Source organism: Carcharodon carcharias, chromosome 10 (genome assembly GCF_017639515.1).
Source record: "Carcharodon carcharias isolate sCarCar2 chromosome 10, sCarCar2.pri, whole genome shotgun sequence".
Taxonomy (NCBI): Eukaryota; Metazoa; Chordata; class Chondrichthyes; order Lamniformes; family Lamnidae; genus Carcharodon; species Carcharodon carcharias.
In genome coordinates, this window is record NC_054476.1 from 107,148,900 (window position 1) to 107,172,206 (window position 23,307).

The following is a 23,307-nucleotide window of genomic DNA, read 5'->3' on the forward strand; positions in this document are numbered from 1 at the left end:
CTGGGTAATCTGAGGGTCAGGGTGTCGGGAGTAGATGGAGAGACTCTGGGCGAGGAGAGAGTCAGTTTGTTGGTAGAAGTTGGACAGGCTCTGGGTGAGCAAAGGGTCAGTGTTTCAGGAGGAGTTGGACAGACTCTGGGTGAGGAGAGGATCAGGGTTTCAGGAGGAGATGGACAGGCTCAGGGTGTCGAGCGGGTCAGGGTTTCGGGAGAAGTTGGACAGACTCTAGTTGAGGAGAGGTTCAGACTGTCAGGAGGAGTTGGAGAGACTCTGGGTGAGGAGAGGGTCAGGGTGTCTGTAGGAATTGATGAGAATCGGGGTGAGGAGAGCGTCAGAGTGTCAGAAGAAGTTGGAGCGACACCGGGTGAGCAGAGGGTAGGGTTTCAGGAGATGTTGGACAGATTCTGGGTGAGGAGAGGGTCAGAGTGTCAGGAGGAGATGGAGAGAATCTGGGGGAGCAGAGGGTCAGGATGTTAGGAGGAGTTGGTCTCGCTCTGGGAGAGGAGAGGGTCAGAGTGTTAGGAGGAGATGGAGAGACTCTGGGTTAGCAGAAGGTCAGGGTGTCGGAAGAAGATGGAGAGACTCTGGTTGAGGAGAGGGTCAGTTTGTTGGGAGAAGTTGAACAGGCTCTGGGTGAGCAAAGGGTCAGTGTGTCAGGAGGAGTTGGACAGACTCTGGGTGAGGAGAGGGTCAGAGTGTCAGGAGGAGTTGGAGAGACTCTTGATGAGGAGAGGGTCACGGTGTCGGGTGAAGTTGGACATACTCTAGGTGAGGAGAACGTCAGAGTGTCAGGAGAAGTTGGAGAGAATCTATGAGAGGAGAGGGTCAGCGTGTCAGGAGGTGTTCGAGAGACGCTGGTGGAGGAGATGTTCAGGGTGTCAGAAAGAGTTTGACAGGCTCTGGGTGAGGAGAGGGCCAGAGTGTCAGGAGCTGATGGAGAGACTCTGGGTGAGGAGAGGGTCGGAGTGTCAGGAGGAGATGCAGAGAATCTGGGTAAACAGAGGGTCAGAGTGTCAGGAGGAGTTGCACAGACTCTGGGTGAGGAGATGGTCAGGGTGGCGGGAGAAGTTGGAGAGTCTCTGGGTGAGGAGAGGGTCCGAGTGTCAGGAGAATTTGGAGAGTCTCTGGGTAAGCAGAGGTTCAGGGTGTTAGGAGGAGTTGGACAGACACTGGGAGAGGAGCGGGTCACACTGTCAGGAGGAGATGGTGCGTCTCTAGGGGAGGAGAGGGTCAGATTGTCAGGAATAGTTGGACTGATTCTGGGTGAGGAGAGGGTCTGAGTGTCAGGAGGAGATGGACAGACTCTGGGTGAGGAGAGGGTCAGAGTGTCAGGAGGAGATGGAGAGGCTCTGGGTGAGGAGAGGGTCAGAGTGCTGGGAGGAGTTGGAGAAACTCTGGGTTAGGAGAGATTCAGAGTGTCAGGAGGAGTTGGAGAGACTCTGGGTGAGGAGTGGGTCAGGGTGACAGGAGGAGTTGGACAGGCTCTGGTATAAGAGTGGGTAAGGGGTCGGGTGAATTTGGACAGACTCTAGGTGAGGAGAGGGACAGATTGTCAGCAGGAGTTGGACATGCTCTGGGTGAGGAGAGGGTCAGTGTGTCAGGAGGAGTTGGACAGACTCTGGGTGAGGAGAGGGTCAGTGTGTCAGGAGCATTTGGAGAGACTCTGGGTGAGCAGAGGGGTAGGGTGTCAGGAGGTGTTGGAAAGACTCTGTGTGAGGAGAGTGTCATAGTGTCAGGAGGAGCTGAAGAGACTCTGGTTGAGGAGAGGGTCAGAGTGTTGGGAGGAGTTGGAGAGACTCTGGGTGAGGAGAGGGTCAGAGTGTCGGGAGATGATAGACAGATTCTGGGTGAGGAGAGGATCAGGTTCTCAGAAGGAGTTGGGGAGACTTTGGGAGAGGAGAGGGTCAAGGTGTCTGTTGAAGTTGGACAGACTGTAGTTGAGGAGAGGGTCAGAGTGTCAGGAGGATTTGGAGATCCTCTGGGTGAGCAGAGGGTCAGAGTGTCAGGAGAAGTTGGAGAGTGTCTGGGTGAGGAGAGTGTCCGAGTGTCAGGAGAAGTTGGAGAGTTTCTGGGTGAGCAGAGGTTCAGGGTGTTAGGAGGAGTTGGACAGACACTGGGAGAGCAGTGGATCACACTGTCAGGAGGAGATGGTGCGTCTCTAGGGGAGGAGAGGGTCAGGTTGTTAGGAAAAGTTGGACAGACTCTGGGTGAGGAGAGGGTCAGACAGTTTGGAGGAGATGGAGAGCCTCTGGGTAAACAGAGGGTCAGAGTGTCAGGAGGAGTTGCACAGACTCTGGGTGAGGAGAAGTTCAGGTTGTCAGGAGGAGTTGGACAGACTCTTGGTGAGGAGAGGGTCAGAGTGTCAGGAGGAGTTGTACAGATTCTGGGTGTGGAGCGATTCAGAGTGTCAGGAGGTGATGGAGAGACCCTGGGTTAGGAGAGGGTCAGAGTGTTGGGAGGAGATGGAGAGAATCTGTGGGAGCAGAGGGTCAGGATGTTAGGAGGAGTTGGTCAGACAATGGGAGATGAGAGGGTCAGAGTGTGAGGAGGCGATGGATCAGATTGTGGGAAAGCTGAGGTTCAGGGTGTCGGGAGGAATTGGAGAGACACAGGGTGAGGAGAGGGTCAGTTTGTTGGGAGAAGTTGGACAGGCTCTGGGTGAGCAAAGGGTCAGTGTATCAGGAGGATTTGGACAGACTCTGGGTGAGGAGAGTGTCAGGGTTTCAGAAGGAGATGGAGCACCTCAGGGTGTGGAGCGGGTCAGGGTTTCGGGAGATGTTGGAAAGACTCTAGTTGAGGATAGGTTCAGACTGTCAGGAGGAGTTGGAGAGACTCTAGGTGAGGAGGGGGTCAGAGTGTCAGTAGTAGTTGGAGAGACTCTGGGTGAGGAGAGGGTCAGGGTGTCAGGAGGAGTTGGACAGACTCTGGGTGAGGAGAGGGTCAGAGTGTCACGACGAGTTGCACAGACTCTGGGTGAGGAGAGGGACAGAGTGTCAGGAGGAGTTGAAGAGACTCTGGGTTAGCAGAGGGTCAGGGTGTCAGGAGGAGTTGGACAGACTCTGGGTGCGGAGTGGGTCAGAGTGTCAATAGAAGTTGGACAGACTCTGGGTGAGGAGAGGGTCAGAGTGTCAGGAGGAGTTGGAGAGACTCTGGGTGAGGAGAGGGTCTTGTTGTCGGGAGGAGTAGAAGAATCTCTTGGGCAGGGGGGTTCAGGTTGACAGGAGGTGTTGGATATCCTCTAGCTGAGGTTAGGTTCAGAGTGTCAGGAGGAGTTGGAGTCTGGGTGAGGAGAGGGTCAGATTGTCAGGAGGAGATGGAGAGACTTTGGGTGAGCCAAGGGTCAGACTGTCTGGTGGATTTGGACAGAATCTGGGTGAGGAGAGTGTCAGGGTTTCAGGAGGAGATGGAGCACCTCAGGGTGTGGAGCGGGTCAGGGTTTCGGGAGATGTTGGACAGACTCTAGTTGAGGATAGGTTCAGACTGTCAGGAGGAGTTGGAGAGACTCTAGGTGAGGAGGGGGTCAGAGTGTCAGTAGTAGTTGGAGAGACTCTGGGTGAGGAGAGGGTCAGGGTGTCGGGAGGAGTTGGACAGGCTCTGGGTGAGGAGGGGGTCAGGGTGTCGGGTGAAATTGGACATACTCTAGGTGAGGAGAGCGTCAGAGTGTCAGGAGCAGTTGTAGAGAATCTAGGAGAGGAGAGGGTCAGCGTGTCAGGAGGAGTTGCACAGACTCTGGGAAAGGAGATGGTCAGGGTGGCGGGAGAAGTTGGATAGACTCTGGGTGAGGAGAGGGTCCAAGTGTCAGGAAAATTTGGAGAGTCTCTGGGTGAGCAGAGGTTCAGGGTGTTAGAAGGAGTTGGACAGACACTGGGAGAGGAGCGGGTCACACTGTCAGGAGGAGATGGACAGTCTCTAGGGGAGGAGAGGGTCAGGTTGTCAGTAGAAGTTGGACAGACTCTGGGTGAGGAGAAGGTCAAAGTGTCAGGAGGAGTTGGACAGACTCAGGGTGAGGAGAGGGTCGGAGTGTCAGGAGGAGTTGGTCAGATTCTGGGTGAGGAGAGCTTCAGAATGTCAGGAGGTGATGGAGAGACTCTGGGTTAGGAGAGGGTCAGGGTGTCTGTAGGAGTTGGTCAGACTCTGGGTGAGGAGAGGGTCAGAGTGTCAGAAGGAGTTGGAGAGACACCGGGTGAGCAGAGGGGTAGGGTGTCAGCAGAAGTTGGACAGATTCTGGGTGAGGAGTAGGTCAGAGTGTCAGGAGGAGGTGGAGAGACTCTGGGTGAGGAGAGGGTCAGAATGTCGGGAGGAGTTTGTCAGACTCTGGGTGAGAAGAGGGTCAGAGTGTCAGAAGGAGTTGGAGAGACACCGGGTGAGCAGAGGGGTTGGGTGTCAGGAGAAGTTGGAAAGATTCTGGGTGAGGAAAGGGTCTGAGTTTCAGGAGGAGTTGGAGAGACTGCGGGTGAGGAGAGGGTCAGTGTGTTTGGAGGGGTTGGAGAAACACTGGGAGAGGAGAGGGTCAAGGTGTCGGGTGAAGTTCGACAGACATTGGTGAGGAGAGAGTCAGAGCATCAGGAGGATTTGGAGACACTCCGGGTGTGAAGAGGGTCAGAGTGTTGGGAGGAGTTGTCAGACTCTGGGTGAGGAGATGGTCAGAGTGTCAGAAGGAGTTGGAGAGACACCGGGTGAGCAGAGGGGTAGGGTGTCAGGAGAAGTTGGACCGATTCTGGGTGAGGAGAGTGTCTGAGTGTCAGGAGGAGTTGGAGAAACTCTGGGTGAGGAGTGGGTCAGGGTGACAGGAGGAGTTGGAGAGGCTCTGGGAGAAGAGTGTGTCAAGGTGTCGGGTGAAGTTGGACAGTCTCTTGGTGAGGAGAGGGTCGGTGTGTCAGGAGGAGTTGGACAGACTCTGGGTGAGGACAGGGTCAGAGTGTCAGGAGGAGATGGAGAGCCTCTGGGTGAGGAGAAGGTCAGGGTGTCAGGAGGAGTTGGACAGACTCTTGGTGAGGAGAGGGTCAGAGTGTCAGGAGGAGTTGGACAGACTCTAGGTGATGAGAGGGTCAGAGTGTCAGGAGGTGATGGAGAGACTCTGCGTGAGCAGAGGTTCAGGGTGTCAGGAGGAGTTGGACAGACTCTGGGTGAGGAGATGGTCAGGGTGGCGGGAGAAGTTGGAGAGACTCTGTGTGAGGAGAGGGTCCGAGTGTCAGGAGAAGTTGTAGAGTTTCTGGGTGAGCAGAGGTTCAGGGTGTTAGGAGGAGTTGGACAGACACTGGGAGAGCAGTGGATCACACTGTCAGGAGGAGATGGTGCGTCTCTAGGGGTGGAGAGGGTCAGGTTGTCAGGAGAAGTTGGACAGACTCTGGGTGAGGAGAGGGACAGACTGTTTGGAGGAGATGGAGAGGCTCTGGGTAATCAGAGGGTCAGAATGTCAGGAGGAGTTGCACAGACTGTGGGTGAGGAGAAGTTCAGGCTGTCAGGAGGAGTTGGACAGACTCTTGGTGAGGAGAGGGTCAGAGTGTCAGGAGGTGATGGAGAGACTCTGGGTTAGGAGAGGGTCAGGGTGTCTGTAGGAGTTGGTCAGACTCTGGATGAGGAGAGCGTCAGAGTTTCAGAAGGAGTTGGAGAGACACCAGGTGAGCAAAGGGGTAGGGTGTCAGGTGAAGTTGGAAAGATTCTGGGTGAGGAGAGGGTCAGAGTGTCAGGAGGAGATGGAGAGACTCTGGGTGAGGAGATGGTCAGAGTGTTGGGAGGAGATGGAGAGAATCTGGGGCAGCAGAGGGTCAGGATGTTAGGAGGAGTTGGTCAGACTCTGGGAGAGGAGAGGGTCAGAGTGTCAGGAGGAGATTGAGAGACTCTGGAAAAGCAGAGGGTCATGGTGTCGGGAGGAGATGGAGAGACACTGGGTGAGGTGAGTGTCAGTTTGTGGGGAGAAGTTTGAAGGTGCTGGGTGAGTAAAGGGTCAGTGAATCAGGAGGAGTTGGACAGACTCTGGGTGAGGAGAGGGTCAGGGTTTCAGGAGGAGATGGAAAGGCTCAGGGTATGGAGCGGGTCAGGGTTTCAGGAGAAGTTGGACAGACGCTAGTTGAGGAGAGGTTCAGACTGTCAGGAGGAGTTGGAGAGACTCTGGGTGAGGAGAAGGTCAGAGTGTCAGTAGTAGTTGGAGAGAATCTGGGTGAGGGGAGGGTCAGGGTGTCAGGAGGAGATGGACAGGCTCTGGGTGAGGAGGGGGTTATGGGGTCTGGGTGAAGTTGGACATTCTCTAGGTGAGGAGAGCATCAGAGTGTCAGGAGCATTTGGAGAGAATCTAGGAGAGGAGAGTGTCAGCGTGTCAGGAGGTGTTCGAGAGACGCTGGTGGAGGAGATGCTCAGGGTGTCACGAAGAGTTGGACAGGCTTTGGGTGAGGAGAGGGCCAGAGTGACAGGAGGTGATGGAGAGATTCTGGGTGAGCAGATGGTCAGGTGTCAGGAGGAGATGGAGTGACTCTGGGTAAACAGAGGGTCAGAGTGTCAGGAGGAGTTGCACAGACTCTGGGTGAGGAGATTTTCAGGGTGGCGGGAGAAGTTGGAGAGACTCTGGGTGAGGAGAGGGTCCAAGTGTCAGGAGAATTTGGAGAGTCTCTGGGTGAGCAGAGGTTCAGGGTGTTAGAAGGAGCTGGACAGACACTGGGAGAGGAGCGGGCCACACTGTCAGGAGTAGATGGAGAGTCTCAAGGGGAGGAGAGGGTCAGGTTGTCAGTAGATGTTGGACTGAATCTGGTGAGGAGAAGGTCAGGGTGTCAGGAGGAGTTGGACAGACTCAGGGTGAGGAGATGGTCAGAGTTTCAGGAGGAGTTGGACAGACTCTGGGTGAGGAGAGGGTCGGAATGTCAGGAGGTGATGGAGAGACCCTGGGTTAGGAGAGGGTCAGGGTGTCTGTAGGAGTTGGTCAGACTCTTGGTGAGGAGAGGTTCAGAGTGTCAGAAGGAGTTGGAGAGACACCGGGTGAGCAGAGGGGTAGGGTGTCAGGAGAAGTTGGACAGATTCTGGATGAGGAGAGGGTCAGAGTGTCAGGAGGAGGTGGTGCGACTCTGGGTGAGGAGAGGGTCAGAGTGCTGGGAGTTGTAGAGACTCTGGATTAGGAGAGATTCAGAGTGTCAGGAGGTGTTGGAGAGACTCTGGGTGAGGTGTGGTTCAGGGTGACAGGAGGAGTTGGCCAGGCACTGGGAGAAGAGTGTGTCAAGGTGTCGGGTGAAGTTGGACAGACTCTAGGTGAGGAGAGGGACAGATTGTCAGGAGGAGTTGAACAGGCTCTGGGTGAGGAGAGGGTCAGTGTGTCAGGAGGAGTTGGACAGACTTTGGGTGAGGAGAGGGTCAGAGGGTCAGAAGGAGTTGGAGAGACACCGGGTGAGCAGAGGGGTAGGGTGTCAGGAGAAGTTGGACAGGTTCTGTGTGAGGAGAGTGTCTGAGTGTCAGGAGGAGTTGGAGAGACTCTGGGAGTGGAGAGGGTCAAGGTGTCGGGTGAAGTTGGACAGACATTGGTGAGGAGTGGGTCAGAGCGTCAGGAGGATTTGGAGACACTCTGGGTGAGGAGAGGGTCAGAGTGTTGGGAGGAGTTGGACAGACTCTGAGTGAGGAGAGGGTCAGTATGTCAGGAGGAGTTGGAGAGACTCCGGGTGAGCAGAGGGGTAGGGTGTCTGGAGAAGATGGACAGACTCTTGGTGAGGAGAGGGTCAGAGTGTCAGGAGGAGATGGAGAGACTCTGGGTGAGGAGAGGGTCAGAGTGCTGGGAGGAGTTGGAGAAACTCTGGGTGAGGAGAGATTCAGAGTGTCAGGAGGAGTTGGAGAGACTCTGGGTGAGGAGTGGGACAGTGTGACAGGAGGAGTTGGACAGGCTCTGGGAGAAGAGTGGGTCAAGGTGTCGGGTGAAGTTGGACAGACTCTAGGTGAGGAGAGGGACAGATTGTCAAGAGGAGTTAGACAGGCTCTGGGTGAGGAGAGGGTCAGTGTGTCAGGAGGAGTTGGACAGACTCTGGGTGAGTAGAGGGTCAGTGTGTCAGGAGGAGTTGGAGAGAATCTGGGTGAGCAGAGGTTTAGGGTGTCAGGAGAAGTTGGACAGACTCTGGGTGAGGAGAGGGTCAGAGTGTTGGGTGGAGTTGGGGAGACTCTGGGTGAGGAGAGGGTCAGAGTGTCGGGAGATGTTAGACAGATTCTGTGTGAGGAGAGGATCAGGTTTTCAGGAGGAGTTGGGGAGACTTTGGGAGAGGAGAGGGTCAAGGTGTCGGTTGAAGTTGGACAGACTGTAGTTGAGGAGAGGGTCAGAGTGTCAGGAGGATTTGGAGATACTCTGGGTGAGGAGAGGGTCAGAGTATCAGGAGAAGTTGGAGAGTGTCTGGGTGAGTAGAGGTTCAGGGTGTTTGGAGGAGTTGGACAGACACTGGGAGAGGAGTGGGTCAACTGTCAGGAGGAGATGGAGCATCTCTAGGGGAGGAGATGGTCAGGTTGTCAGTAGAAGTTGTACATACTTTGGGTGAGGAGAAGGTCAGAGTGTCAGGAGGAGATGGAGAGATTCTGGGTAAAAAGAGGGTCAGAGTGTCAGGAGGAGTTGGACAGACTCTGGTTGAGGAGAAGGACAGATAGTCAGGAGGAGTTGGACAGGCTCTGAGTGAGGAGAGGGTCATTGTTTCAGGAGGAGTTGGAGAGAATCTGGGTGAGCAGAGGTTTAGGGTGTCAGGAGAAGTTGGACAGACTCTGGGTGAGGAGAGGGTCAGAGTGTTGGGTGGAGTTGGAGAGACTCTGGGTGAGGAGAGGGTCAGAGTGTCGGGAGATGTTAGACAGATTATGGGTGAGGAGAGGATCAGGTTTTCAGGAGGAGTTGGGGAGACTTTGGGAGAGGAGAGGGTCAAGGTGTCGGTTGAAGTTGGACAGACTGTAGTTGAGGAGAGGGTCAGAGTGTCGGGAGGATTTGGAGATACTCTGGGTGAGGAGAGGGTCAGAGTATCAGGAGAAGTTGGAGAGTGTCTGGGTGAGTAGAGGTTCAGGGTGTTAGGAGGAGTTGGACAGACACTGGGAGAGGAGTGGGTCACACTGACAGGAGGAAATGGAGCGTCTCTAGGTGAGGAGAGGGTCAGGTTGTCAGGAGAAGTTGGACAGACTCTGGGTGAGGAGAGGGTCAGAGTGTCAGGAGGAGATGGAGAGACTCTGGGTGAGGAGAAGGTCAGGGTGTCAGGAGGAGTTGGACAGACTCTGGGTGAGGAGAGCGTCAGAGTGTCAGGAGGTGAAGGAGAGATTCTGGGTGAACAGAGGGTCTGGGTGTCAGGAGGAGTTGGACAGACTCTGGGTGAGGAGATGGTCAGGGTTGTGGGAGAATGTGGAGAGACTTTGGGTGAGGAGAGGGTCAGTTTGTTGGGAGAAGTTGGACAGGCTCTGGGTGAGGAGAGGGTCAGGGTTTTAGGAGGAGTTGGACAGGCTCTGGGTGTGGATCGGGTCAGGGTTTCGGGAGAAGTTGGAGAGACCCTAGTTGAGGAGAGGTTCAGACTGTCAGGAGGAGTTGGAGAGACTCTAGGTGAGGAGAGGGTCAGAGTGTCAGTAGGAGTTGGAGAGACTCTGGGTGAGGAGAGGTTCAGGGTGTCAGGAGGAGTTGGACAGGCTCTGGGTGAGGAGAGTGTCAGGGTGTCGGGTGAAGTTGGACATACTCTAGGTGAGGAGAACTTCAGTGTGTCAGGAGCAGTTGGAGAGAATCTCGGAGAGGAGAGTGTCAGCGTGTCAGGAGGTGTTCGAGAGACGCTGGTGGAGGAGATGTTCAGGGTGTCAGGAAGAGTTGGACAGGCTCTGGGTGAGGAGAGGGCCAGAGTGTCAGGAGGTGATGGAGAGACTCTGGGTGAGCAGAGGGTCCGGTGTCAGGACGAGTTGGTGAGACGCTGGGTGAGGAGAGGGTCAGGGTGGCGGGAGAAGTTGGAGATTCTCTGTGTGAGGAGAGGGTCAGCGTGTCAGGAGGAAATGTAGAGACTCTGTGTAAACAGAGGGTCAGAGTGTCAGGAGGAGTTGCAAAGACTCACCATCTCATCCATGAGATGGAGAGACTCTGGGTGAGGAGAGGGTCAGAGTGTTGGGAGGAGTTGGAGAAACTCTGGGTTAGGAGAGGGTCAGAGAGTCATGAGGAGATGGATAGAATCTGGGGGAGCAGAGGGTCAGGATGTTAGGAGGAGTTGGTCAGACTCTGGTTGAGGAGAGGGTCAGAGTGTCAGGAGGAGAAGGAGAGACTCTGGGTAAGCAGAGGGAGTCGGGAGGTGATGGAGAGACTCTGGGTGTGGAGAGGGTCATTTTGTTGGCAAAAGTTGGACAGGCTCTGGGTGAGTAGAGGGTCAGGGTTTCGGGAGAAGTTGGACAGACTCTAGTTGAGGAGAGGTTCAGACTGTCAGGAGAAGTTGGAGAGACTCTAGGTGAGGAGATGGTCAGAGTGTCAGTAGTAGTTGGAGAGACTCTGGGTGAGGAGAGTATCAGGGTGTCAGGTGAAGTTCGACATACTCTAGGTGAGGAGAGCGTCAGTGTGTCAGGAGCAGTTGGAGAGAATCTAGGAGAGGAGAGGGTCAGCGTGTCATGAGGTCTTCGAGAGACGCTGGTGGCGGAGATGTTCAGGGTGTCAGGAAGAGTTGGACAGGCTTTGGGTGAGGAAAGGGCCAGAGCGTCAGGAGGTGATGGAGAGACTCTGCGTGATCAGAGGGGCAGGTGTCAGGAGGAGTTGGAGAGACGCTGGGTGAGGAGAGGGTCAGGGTGGCGGGAGAAGTTGGAGAGGCTCTGGGTGAGGAGCGGGTCAGCGTGTCAGGAGGAGATGGAGAGACTCTGGATAAACAGAGGGTCAGAGTGTCAGGAGGAATTGGACAGACTCTGGGTGAGGAGATGGTCAGGATGGTGGGAGAAGTTGGATAGACTTTTGGTGAGGAAAGGGTCCGAGTGTCAGGAGAAGTTGGAGAGTGTCTGGGTGAGCAGATGTTCAGAGTGTTAGGAGGATTTGGACAGACACAGGGAGAGGAGCGGATCACACTGTCAGGAGGAGATGGTGAGTGTTTAGAGGAGGAGAGGGTCAGGTTACCAGGAGAAGTTAGACAGACTCTGGGTGAGGAGAGGGTCAGACTGGAGGAGATGGAGAGACTCTGGGTAAACAGAGGGTCAGATTATCAGGAGGAGTTGCACAGACTCTGGGTGAGGAGAAGTTCAGGGTGTCAGGAGGAGTTGGACAGACTCAGGGTGAGGAGAGGGTCAGAGTGTCAGGAGTTGATGGAGAGACTCTGTGTTAGGAGAGGGTCAGGGTGTCTAGGAGTTGGTCAGACTCTGGGTGAGGAGAGGGTCAGAGTGTCAGAAGGAGTTGGAGAGACACCGGGTGAGCAGAGGGGTAGGGTGTCAGGAGAAATTGGACAGATTCTGGGTGAGGAGAGGGTCAGAGTGTCAGGAGGAGATGGAGAAACTGGGTTAGGAGTGGGTCAAAGAATCAGGGGGAGAGGGAGAGACTCTGGGTAAGCAGAGGGTCAAGGTGCCGGGAGGAGATGGAGAGACTCTGGGTGAGGAGAGGGTCAGACTGGAGGAGATGGAGCGACTCTGGGTAAACAGAGGGTCAGATTGTCAGGAGGAGTTGCACAGACTCTGGGTGAGGAGAAGTTCAGGGTGTCAGGAGGAGTTGGACAGACTCAGGATGAGGAGAGGGTCAGAGTGTCAGGAGTTGATGGAGGGACTCTGTGTTAGGAGAGGGTCAGGGTGTCTAGGAGTTGGTCAGACTCTGGGTGAGGAGAGGGTCAGAGTGTCAGAAGGAGTTGGAGAGACAGCGGGTGAGCAGAGGGGTAGGGTGTCAGGAGAAATTGGACAGATTCTGGGTGAGGAGAGGGTCAGAGTGTCAGGAGGAGATGGAGAAACTCTGGGTTAGGAGTGGGTCAAAGAATCAGGGGGAGAGGGAGAGACTCTGGATAAGCAGAGGGTCAAGGTGCCGGGAGGAGATGGAGAGACTCTGGCTGAGGAGAGGGTCAGTTTGTTGGGAGAAGTTGGAAAGGCTCTGAGTGAGCAAAGGGTCAGTGTGTCAGGAGGAGTTGGACAGACTCTGGGTGAGGAGAGGGTCAGGGTTTCGGGAGAAGTTGGACAGACTCTAGTTGAGGAGAGGTTCAGACTGTCAGGAGGAGTTGGAGAGACTCTAGGTGAGGATAGGGTCAGAGTGTCAGGAGGAGTTGGACAGGCTCAGGGTGAGGAGAGGGTCAGGGTGTCGGGTGAAGTTGGACATACTCTAGGTGAGGAGAGCGTCAGTGTGTCAGGAGCAGTTGGAGAGAATCTAGGAGAAGAGAGGGTCAGCGTGTCAGGAGGTGTTCGAGAGACGCTGGTGGAGGAGATGTTCAGGGTGTCAGGAAGAGTTGGACAGGCTCTGGGTGAGGAGAGGGCCAGAGTGTCAGGGTGTGATGGAGAGACTCTGGGTGAGCAGAGGGTCCGGTGTCAGGAGGAGTTGGTGAGACTCTGGGTGAGGAGAGGGTCCAAGTGGCGGGAGAAGTTGGAGATTCTCTGTGTGAGGAGAGGGTCAGTGTGTCAGGAGGAGATGTAGAGACTCTGGGTAAACAGAGGGTCAGAGTGTCAGGAGGAGTTGCAAAGACTCCGGGTGTGGAGATGGTCATGGTGGTGGGAGAAGTTGGAGAGACTCTGGGTGAGGAGAGGTTCCAAGTGTCAGGAGAATTTGGATAGTCTCTGGGTGAGCAGTGGTTCAGGGTGTTAGGAGGAGTTGGACAGACACTGGGAGAGGAGCGTATCACACTGTCAGGATGAGATGGTGCGTCTCTAGGGGAGGAGAGGTTCAGGTTGTCATGAGAAGTTGGACAGACTCTGGGTGAGGAGAGGGTCAGTGTGCCAGGAGGAGTTGAACAGACTCAGGGTGAGGAGAGGGTCAGAGTGTCAGGAGGATTTGGACAGACTCTGTTTGAGGAGAGGGTCAGAGTGTCAGAAGGAGTTTGAAAGACACCGGGTGAGCAGAGGGGTACCGTGTCAGGAGAATTTGGACAGATTCTGGGTGAGGAGAGGGTCAGAGTGTCAGGAGGAGATGGAGAGACTCTGGATGAGGAGAGGGTCAGAGTGTATGGAGGAGTTGGAGAAACTCTGGGACAGGAGAGGGTCAAGGTGTCGGGTGAAGTTGGACAGACATTGGTGAGGAGAGGGTCAGAGCGTCAGGAGGATTTGGAGACACTCTGGGTGAGAAGAGAGTCAGAGTGTCGAGAGGACTTGGTCAGACTCTGGGTGAGGAGAGGGTCAGAGTGTCAGAAAGAGTTGCAGAGACACCGGGTGAGCAGAGTGGTAGGGTGTCAGGAGAAGTTGGAAAGATTCTGTGAAAGGAAAGGGTCAGAGTGTCAGGAGGAGATGGAGAGACTCTGGGTGAGGAGAGGGTCAGAGTGTTTGGAGGAGTTGGAGAAATTCTGGGAGCGGAATGGGTCAAGATATCGGGTGAAGTTGGACAGACATTGGTGAGGAGATGGTCAGAGTGTAAGGAGGATTTGGAGACACTCTGGGTGAGGAGAGGGTCAGAGTGTTGGGAGGATTTGGACAGACTCTGGGTGAGGAGATGGTCATTGTGTCAGGAGGAGTTGGAGAGACTCCGGGTGAGCAGAGGGGTAGGGTGTCAGGAGATGTTGGACAGACTCTGGGTGAGGAGAGGTTCAGAGTGTCAGGAGGAGATTGAGAGACTCTGGGTGAGGAGAGGGTCAGAGTGCTGGGAGGAGTTGGAGAAACTCTGGGTTAGGAGAGTTTCAGAGTGTCAGGAGGAGTTGGAGATACTCTGGGTGAGGAGTGGGTCACGGTGACTGAAGGAGTTGGACAGGCACTGGGAGAAGAGTGTGTCAAGGTGTCGAGTGAAGATGGACAGATTCTAGGTGAGGAGAGGGACAGAATGTCAGGAGGAGTTGGATAGACTCTGGTGAGGAGAGGGTCAGTGTGTCAGGAGAAGTTGGAGAGACTCTGGGTGAGCAGAGGGGTAGGGTGTCAGGAGAAGTTGGACACACTCTGGGTGAGGAGAGTGTCAGAGTGTCAGGTGGAGATGGAGAGACTCTGGTTGAGGAGAGGGTCAGTGTGTTGGGAGGAGTTGGAGAGCCTCTGGGTGAGGAGAAGTTCAGTGTGTCAGTAGGATTTGGACAGTTTCTGGGTGAGGAGAGTGTCAGAGTGTCAGGAGGAGCTGGAGAGTCTCTGGGTGAGGAGAGGGTCAGAGTGTTGGGAGAAGTTGTAGAAACTCTGTGTTAGGAGAGGGTCAGGGTGTTAGGAGGAGTTGGGCAGACTCTGGTAGAGGAGTGGGTTAGAGTGTCAGGAGGAGCGGAGGGACTCTGGGTAAGCAGAGTGTCAGGGTGTCAGGAGGAGAAGGAGAAACTTGGAGAGAAGTTGGGAGAAGTTGGAGAGACTCTGGTTGAGGAGAAGGTCAGGTTGTCAGAAGGAGTTGGACAGGCTCTGGGTGAAGAGAAGGCAGGAAGTCGGGAGGAATTGGAGAGACTCTGGGAGAGGAGAGGATCAGGGTGTCAGGAGGAGTTGGAGAGACTCCAGGTGAGCAGAGGGTCAGGGTGTCGGGAGGAGTTGAAGAGACTCTGGGTTAGCAGAGGGTCAGGGTGTCAGGAGGAGTTGGACAGACTTTGGGCGCGGAGTGGGTCAGAGTGTCAATAGAAGTTGGACAGACTCTGGGTGAGGAGAGGGTCAGAGTGTCAGGAGGAGTTGGAGAGACTCTGGGTGAGGAGAGGGTCTTGTTGTCGGGAGGAGTAGAAGAATCTCTTGGGCAGGGGGGTTCAGGTTGACAGGAGGTGTTGGATATCCTCTAGCTGAGGTTAGGTTCAGAGTGTCAGGAGGAGTTGGAGAGAGTCTGGGTGAGGAGAGGGTCAGATTGTCAGGAGGAGATGGAGAGACTTTGGGTGAGCCAAGGGTCAGACTGTCAGGAGGATTTGGATAGACTCTGGATGAGGAGAGGGTCAGGGTTTCAGGAGGAGATGGACAGGCTCTGGGTGAGGAGTGGGTCAGGGTTTCGGGAGAAGTTGGACAGACTCTAGTTGAGGAGAGGTTCAGACTATCAGGAGGAGTTGGAGAGACTCTGGGTGAGAAGAGGGTCAGAGTGTCAGTAGTAGTTGGAGAGACTCTGGGTGACGAGAGGGTCAGGTTGTTGGGTGAAGTTGGGCAGACTCTAGGTGAGGAGAGGGTCAGAGTTTCAGGAGGAGTTGAAGAGAATCTAGGAGAGGAGAGGGTCAGTGTCTCAGGAGGTGTTCAAGAGACGCTGGGTGAGGAGATGTTCAGGGTGTCAGGAAGAGTTGCACAGGCTCTGGGTAAGGAGAGAGCCAAAGTGTCAGGAGGTGATGGAGAGACTCTGGGTGAGCAGAGGGTCAGGTGTCAGGAGGAGTTGGAGAGACTCTGGGTGAGGAGAGGGTCAGGGTGGCGGGAGAGGTTGGAGAGACTCTGGGTGAGGAGAGGGTCCGAGTGTCAGGAGAAGTTGGAGAGTCTCTGGGTGAGCAGAGGTTCAGGGTCTTAGGAGGAGTTGGACAGACACTGGGAGAGGAGCTGGTCACACTGTCAGGAGGAGATGGAGCGTCTCTAGGGGAGGAGAAGGTCAGTTGTCAGGAGAAGCTGGACAGACTCTGGGTGATGAGAGGGTCAGAGTGTCAGGAGGAGATGGAGAGACACAGGGTAAACAGAGGGTCAGAGTGTCAGGAGGAGTTGGACCGAATCTGGGTGAGGAGAGGGTCAGAGTGTCAGGAGGTGATGGAGAGACTCTGGGTGAGCAGATGGTCAGGGTGTCAGGAGGAGTTGCACAGACTCTTGGTGAGGAGATGGTCAGTGTGGCAGGAGAAGTGGAGAGACTCTGGGTGAGGAGAGGGTCCGAGTTTCAGGAGAAGTTGGAGAGTCTCTGGGTGAGCAGAGGTTCAGGGTGTTAGGAGGAGTTGGACAGACACTGAGAGAGGAGCGGATCACACTGTCAGGAGGAGATGATGCATCTCTAGGGGAGGAGAGGGTCAGGTTGTCAGGAGAAGTTGGACAGATTCTGGGTGAGGAGAGGGTCAGAGAGTCAGAAGGAGTTGGTGAGACACCCTATGAGCAAAGGGGTAGGGTGTCAGTAGAAGTTGGACAGATTCTGGGTGAGGAGAAGGACAGAGTGTCAGGAGGAGATGGAGAGACTCTGGGTGAGGAGAGGGTCAGAGTGTTTGGATGAGTTGCAGAAACTCTGGGAGAGGAGAGGTTCAAGGTGTCGGGTGAAGTTGGGCAGACATTGGTGAGGAGAGGGTCAGAGTGTCAGGAGGATTTGGAGACACTCTGGGTGAGGAGAGTTTCAGAGTGTCGGGATGAGTTGGACAGACTCTTGTGAGGAGAGGGTCAGGGTGTCAGGAGAAGTTGGAAAGACTCTGGGTGAGGAGAGGGTCAGAGTGTTGGGAGATGTTAGACAGATTCTGGGTGAGGAGAGCATCAGGTTCTCAGGAGGATTTGGAGGTACTCTGGGTGAGGAGAGGGTCCGAGTGTCAGGGGAAGTTGGAGAGACTCTGGGTGAGGCAAAGTTCAGGGTGTCAGGAGGAGTTTGACAGACTCTGGGTGAGGAGAGGTTCATTGTGTCAGGAGGAGTTGGACAGGCTTTGGGTGAAGAGAATGTTAGGATGTCGGGAGGAGTTGGAGAGACTCTGGGTGAGGAGGGCGTAATTGTGTCAGGAGGAGTTGGAGAGATACCGGGTGAGCAGAGGGTCAGGGTGTTGGGAGGAAATGAAGAGACTCTGGGTGAGGACAGGGTGAGGGTGTCAGGAGGAGTTGGACAGACTCTGGGTGAGGAGAGGGTCAGAGTGTCACGACGAGTTGCACAGACTCTGGGGGAGGAGACTGTCAGGTTGTAAGGAGGAGTTGGACAGACTCCAGGTGAGGAGAGGGTCAGAGTGTCCGGAAGAGTTGGAGAGACTCTGGGTGAGGAGAGGGTCAGATTGTTAGGAGGAGTTGGAGAGACTCTGGGTGAGTAGAGGGTCAGTGTGTCAGGAGGAGTTGGACAGACTCTGGGTGAGGAGAGGGTCAGGGTTTCAGGAGGAGATGGACAGGCTCTGGGTGAGGAGACGTTCAGGGTTTCGGGAGAAGTTGGACAGACTCTAGGTGAGGTGAGGTTTAGACTGTCAGGAGGAGTTGGACAGACTCTGGGTGAGGAGAGGTTCAGGTTGTCAAGAGCACTTGGAGAGACTTTGGGTGAGGAGAGGGTCAGAGTGTCAGGAGGTGTTGGAGAGACTCTGGGTGAAGAGAGGGTCAGTGTGTCAGGAGGAGTTGGACGGACTCTGGGTGAGGAGAGGGTCAGTGTGTCAGGAGGAGTTGGAGAAACTCTGGGTGAGCAGAGGGGTCGGGTGTCAGGAGAAGTTTGACAGACTCTGGGTGAGGAGAGGCTCAGAGTGTCAGGAGGAGATGGAGAGACTCTGGGTGAGGAGAGGGTCAGAGTGTCGGGAGATGTTAGACAGATTCTGGGTGAGAAGAGCATCAGGTTCTCAGGAGGAATTGGAGATACTCTGGGTGAGGAGAGGGTCCGAGTGTCAGGAGAATTTGGAGAGACTCTGGGTGAGGCAAAGTTCAGGGTGTCAGGAGGAGTTGGACAGACTCTGGGTGAGAAGAGGTTCATTGTGTCAGGAGGAGTTGGACAGGCTTTGGGTGAAGAGAATGTCAGGGTGTTGGGAGGAGTTGGAGAGACTCTGGGTGAGGAGGGCGTTATTGTGTCAGGAGGAATTGGAGAGAAACCGGGTGAGCAGAGGGTCAGGGTTTTAGGAGCAAATGAAGAGACTCTGGGTGAGGACAGGGTGAGGGTGTCAGGAGGAGTTGGACAGACTCTGGGTGAGGAGAGGGTCAGAGTGTCACGACGAGTTGCACAGACTCTGGGTGAGGAGAGGACAGAGTGTCAGGAGGAGTTGGAGAGACTCTGGATGAGGAGAGGGACATGTTGTAGGGAGGAGTAGCAGAATCTCTGGGGGAGGAGATTGTCAGGTTGTCAGGAGGAGTTGGACAGACTCTAGGTGAGGAGAGGGTCAGAGTGTCAGGAGGAGTTGGAGAGACTCTGGGTGAGGAGAGGGTCAGATTGTTAGGAGGAGTTGTAGAGACTCTGGGTGAGGAGAGGGTCAGTGTGTCAGGAGGAGTTGGACAGACTCTGGGTGAGGAGAGGGTCAGGGTTTCAGGAGGAGATGGACAGGCTCTGGGTGAGGAGAGGTTCAGGGTTTCGGGAGAAGTTGGACAGACTCTAGGTGAGGAGAGGTTTAGACTGTCAGGAGTAGTTGGACAGACTCTGGGTGAGGAGAGGTTCAGGTTGTCAAGAGGACTTGGAAAGACTTTGGGTGAGGAGAGGGTCAGAGTGTCAGGAGGTGTTGGAGAGACTCTGGGTGAGGAGAGGGTCAAGGTGTCAGGAAGAGTTGGATAGGCTCAGGGAGAGGAGCGGGTCAAGGTGTCGTGTGAATTTGGACAGACTCTAGGTGAGGAGGTGGTCAGAGCGTCAGGAGGATTTGGAGACACTCTGGGTGATGAGAGGGTTAGTGTGTCAGGAGGAGTTGGACGGACTCTGGGTGAGGAGAGGGTCAGTGTGTCAGGAGAAGTTGGAGAGAATCCAGGTGAGCAGAGGGTTAGGGTGACAGGAGAAGTTGGACAGACTCTGGGTGAGGAGAAAGTCAGAGTGTCAGAATGAGATAGAGAGACTCTGGGTGAGGTGAGGGTCAGAGTGTTGGGAGGAGTTGGAGAAACACTGGGTTAAGAGAGGGTCACAGTGTCAGGAGAAAAGGGAGAGCCTCTGGGTGAGGAGAATGTCAGTGTGTCAGTAGGATTTGGACAGATTCTGGGTGAGGAGAGTGTCAGAGCGTCAGGAGGAGCTGGAGAGACTCTGGGTGAGGAGAGGGTCAGAGTGCTGGGAGAAGTTGGAGAAACTCTGGGTTAGGAGAGGGTCAGGGTGTTAGGAGGAGTTGGACAGACTCTGGTAGAGGAGAGGGTCAGAGTGTCAGGAGGAACTGGAGGGACTCTGGGTGAGCAGAGGGTCAGGGTGTCAGGAGGAGAAGGAGAGACTCTGGGTGAGGAGAGGGTACGAGTGTGAGCAGAAGATGGAGAGAATTTGGTTGAGGAGAAGGTCAGGGTGTCAGGAGCAGTTGGACAGGCTCTGGGTGAAGAGAAGTTCAGGATGTCGGGAGGAATTGGAGAGACTCTGGGAGAGGAGAGGATCAGGGTGTCAGGAGGAGTTGGAGAGACTCCGGGTGAGCAGAGGGTCAGAGAGTCGGGAGGAGTTGAAGTGACTCTGGGTGAGCAGAGGGTCAATGTGTCAGGCGGAGTTGGAAAGAATCTGGGCGCAGAGAGAGTCAAAGTGTCAGGAGGAGTTGGAGAGACACTGGGTGAGGAGATGGTCTTGTTGTCGGGAGGAATAGAAGAATCTCTTGGGCAGGAGAGGTTCAGGTTGTCAGGAGGTGTTGGACAGCCTCTAGCTGAGGAGAAGGTCAGAGCGTCAGGAGGAGTTGGAGAGACTCTGGGTGAGTAAAGGGTCAGTGTGTCAGGAGGAGTTGTACAGACTCTGGGTGAGGAGAGGGTCAGGGTTTCAGGAGGAGATGGACAGGCTCTGGGTGAGGAGCGGGTCAGGGTTTCGGGAGAAGTTGGACAGACTCTAGTTGAGGAGAGGTTCAGACTGTCAGGATTAGTGGGAGAGACTCTGGGTGAGGAGAGGGTCAGAGTGTCAGTAGTAGTTGGAGAGACTCTGGGTGAGGAGAGGGTCAGGGTGTCAGGAGGAGTTGGACAGGCTCTGGTGAGGAGAGGGTCAGGGTGTCGGGTGAATTTGGACAGACTCTAGGTGAGGAGAGGTTCAGAGATTCAGGAGGAGTTGGAGAGAATCTAGGAGAGGAGAGGGTCAGCGTGTCAGGAGGTGTTCGAGAGACGCTGGGTGAGGAGATGTTCAGGGTGTCAGGAAGAGTTGGACAGGCTCTGGGTGAGGAGAGAGCCAGAGTGTCAGGAGGTGATGGAGAGACTTTGGGTGAGCAAAGGGTCAGTGTGTCAGATTAAGTTGGACAGACTCTGGGTGAGGAGAGGGTCAGGGTTTCGGGAGAAGTTGGACAGACTCTAGTTGAGGAGATGTTCAGGGTGTCAGGAGGAGATGGAGAGACACTGGGTAAACAGATGGTCAGAGTGTCAGGAGGAGTTGGACAGACTCTGGGTGAGGAGAGGGTTAGAGTGTCAGGAGGTGTTGGAGAGATTCTGGGTGAGGAGAGGGTCAAGGTGTCAGGAAGAGTTGGATAGGCTCATGGAGAGGAGCGGGTCAAGGTGTCGTGTGAATTTGGACAGACTCTAGGTGATGAGATGGTCAGAGCATCAGGAGGATTTGGAGACACTCTGGGTGATGAGCGGGTTAGTGTGTCAGGAGGAGTTGGACGGACTCTGGGTGAGGAGAAAGTCAGAGTGTCAGAATGAGATAGAGAGACTCTGGGTGAGGAGAGGGTCAGTGTGTCAGGAGGAGTTGGACAGACTCTTGGTGAGGAGAGGGTCAGGGTTTCAGTAGGAGATGGACAGGCTCTGGGTGAGGAGAGGTTCAGGGTTTCGGGAGAAGTTGGACAGACTCTAGGTGAGGAGAGGTTTAGACTGTCAGGAGTAGTTGGACAGACTCTGGGTGAGGAGAGGTTCAGGTTGTCAAGAGGACTTGGAAAGACTTTGGGTGAGGAGAGGGTCAGAGTGTCAGGAGGTGTTGGAGAGACTCTGGGTGAGGAGAGGGTCAAGGTGTCAGGAAGAGTTGGATAGGCTCAGGGAGAGGAGCGGGTCAAGGTGTCGTGTGAATTTGGACAGACTCTAGGTGAGGAGGTGGTCAGAGCGTCAGGAGGATTTGGAGACACTCTGGGTGATGAGAGGGTTAGTGTGTCAGGAGGAGTTGGACGGACTCTGGGTGAGGAGAGGGTCAGTGTGTCAGGAGAAGTTGGAGAGAATCCAGGTGAGCAGAGGGTTAGGGTGACAGGAGAAGTTGGACAGACTCTGGGTGAGGAGAAAGTCAGAGTGTCAGAATGAGATAGAGAGACTCTGGGTGAGGAGAGGGTCAGTGTGTCAGGAGAAGTTGGAGAGAATCCAGGTGAGCAGAGGGTTAGGGTGACAGGAGAAGTTGGACAGACTCTGGGTGAGGAGAAAGTCAGAGTGTCAGAATGAGATAGAGAGACTCTGGGTGAGGTGAGGGTCAGAGTGTTGGGAGGAGTTGGAGAAACACGGGGTTAGGAGAGGGTCACAGTGTCAGGAGAAAAGGGAGAGCCTCTGGGTGAGGAGAATGTCAGTGTGTCAGTAGGATTTGGACAGATTCTGGGTGAGGAGAGTGTCAGAGCGTCAGGAGGAGCTGGAGAGACTCTCGGTGAGGAGAGGGTCAGAGTGCTGGGAGAAGTTGGAGAAACTCTGGGTTAGGAGAGTGTCAGGGTGTTAGGAGGAGTTGGACAGACTCTGGTAGAGGAGAGGGTCAGAGTGTCAGGAGGACCTGGAGGGACTCTGGGTGAGCAGATGTTCAGGGTGTCAGGAGGAGAAGGAGAGACTCTGGGTGAGGAGAGGGTACGAGTGTGAGCAGAAGATGGAGAGAATTTGGTTGAGGAGAAGGTCAGGGTGTCAGGAGCAGTTGGACAGGCTCTGGGTGAAGAGAAGTTCAGGATGTCGGGAGGAATTGGAGAGACTCTGGGAGAGGAGAGGATCAGGGTGTCAGGAGGAGTTGGCAGACTCCGGGTGAGCAGAGGGTCAGGGAGTCGGGAGGAGTTGAAGAGACTCTGGGTGAGCAGAGGGTCAATGTGTCAGGCGGAGTTGGAAAAAATCTGGGCGCAGAGAGAGTCAGAGTGTCAGGAGGAGTTGGAGAGACACTGGGTGAGGAGAGGGTCTTGTTGTCGGGAGGAATAGAAGAATCTCTTGGGCAGGAGAGGTTCAGGTTGTCCGGAGGTGTTGGACAGCCTCTAGCTGAGGAGAAGGTCAGAGCGTTAGGAGGAGTTGGAGAGACTCTGGGTGAGTAAAGGGTCAGTGTGTCAGGAGGAGTTGTACAGACTCTGGGTGAGGAGAGGGTCAGGGTTTCAGGAGGAGATGGACAGGCTCTGGGTGAGGAGCGGGTCAAGGTTTCGGGAGAAGTTGGACAGACTCTAGTTGAGGAGAGGTTCAGACTGTCAGGATTAGTGGGAGAGACTCTGGGTGAGGAGAGGGTCAGAGTGTCAGTAGTAGTTGGAGAGACTCTGGGTGAGGAGAGGGTCAGGGTGTCAGGAGGAGTTGGACAGGCTCTGGTGAGGAGAGGGTCAGGGTGTCGGGTGAATTTGGACAGACTCTAGGTGAGGAGAGTTTCAGAGATTCAGGAGGAGTTGGAGAGAATCTAGGATTGGAGAGGGTCAGCGTGTCAGGAGGTGTTCGAGAGACGCTGGGTGAGGAGATGTTCAGGGTGTCAGGAAGAGTTGGACAGGCTCTGGGTGAGGAGAGAGCCAGAGTGTCAGGAGGTGATGGAGAGACTTTGGGTGAGCAAAGGGTCAGTGTGTCAGATTGAGTTGGACAGACTCTGGGTGAGGAGAGGGTCAGGGTTGCGGGAGAAGTTGGACAGATTCTAGTTGAGGAGATGTTCAGGGTGTCAGGAGGAGATGGAGAGACACTGGGTAAACAGATGGTCAGAGTGTCAGGAGGAGTTGGACAGACTCTGGGTGAGGAGAGGGTCAGAGTGTCAGGAGGAGTTGGACAGACTCTGGGTGACGAGAGGGTCAGGTTGTTGGGTGAAGTTGGACAGACTCTAGGTGAGGAGAGGGTCCGAGTGTCAGGAGAAGTTGGAGAGTCTCTGGGTGAGCAGAGGTTCAGGGTGTTAGGAGGAGTTGGACAGACACTGGGAGAGGAGCAGGTCACACTGTCAGGAGGAGATGGAGCGTCTCTAGGGGAGGAGAAGGTCAGGTTGTCAGGAGAAGTTGGACAGACTCTGGGTGAGGAGAGGGTCAGAGTGTCAGGAGGAGATGGAGAGACACAGGGTAAACAGAGGGTCAGGTTGTCTGTAGGAGTTGGTCAGACTCTGGGTGAGGAGAGGGTCAGAGTGTCAGAAGGAGTTGGAGATACACCGGGTGAGCAGAGGGGTAGGGTGTCAGGAGAAGTTGGACAGATTCTGGGTGAGGAGAGGGTCAGAGAGTCAGAAGGAGTTGGTGAGACACCCTATGAGCAAAGGGGTAGGGTGTCAGTAGAAGTTGGACAGATTCTGGGTGAGGAGAAGGACAGAGTGTCAGGAGGAGATGGAGAGACTCTGGGTGAGTCGAGGGTCAGAGTGTTTGGATGAGTTGCAGAAACTCTGGGAGAGGAGAGGTTCAAGGTGTCTGGTGAAGTTGGGCAGACATTGGTGAGGAGAGGGTCAGAGTGTCAGGAGGATTT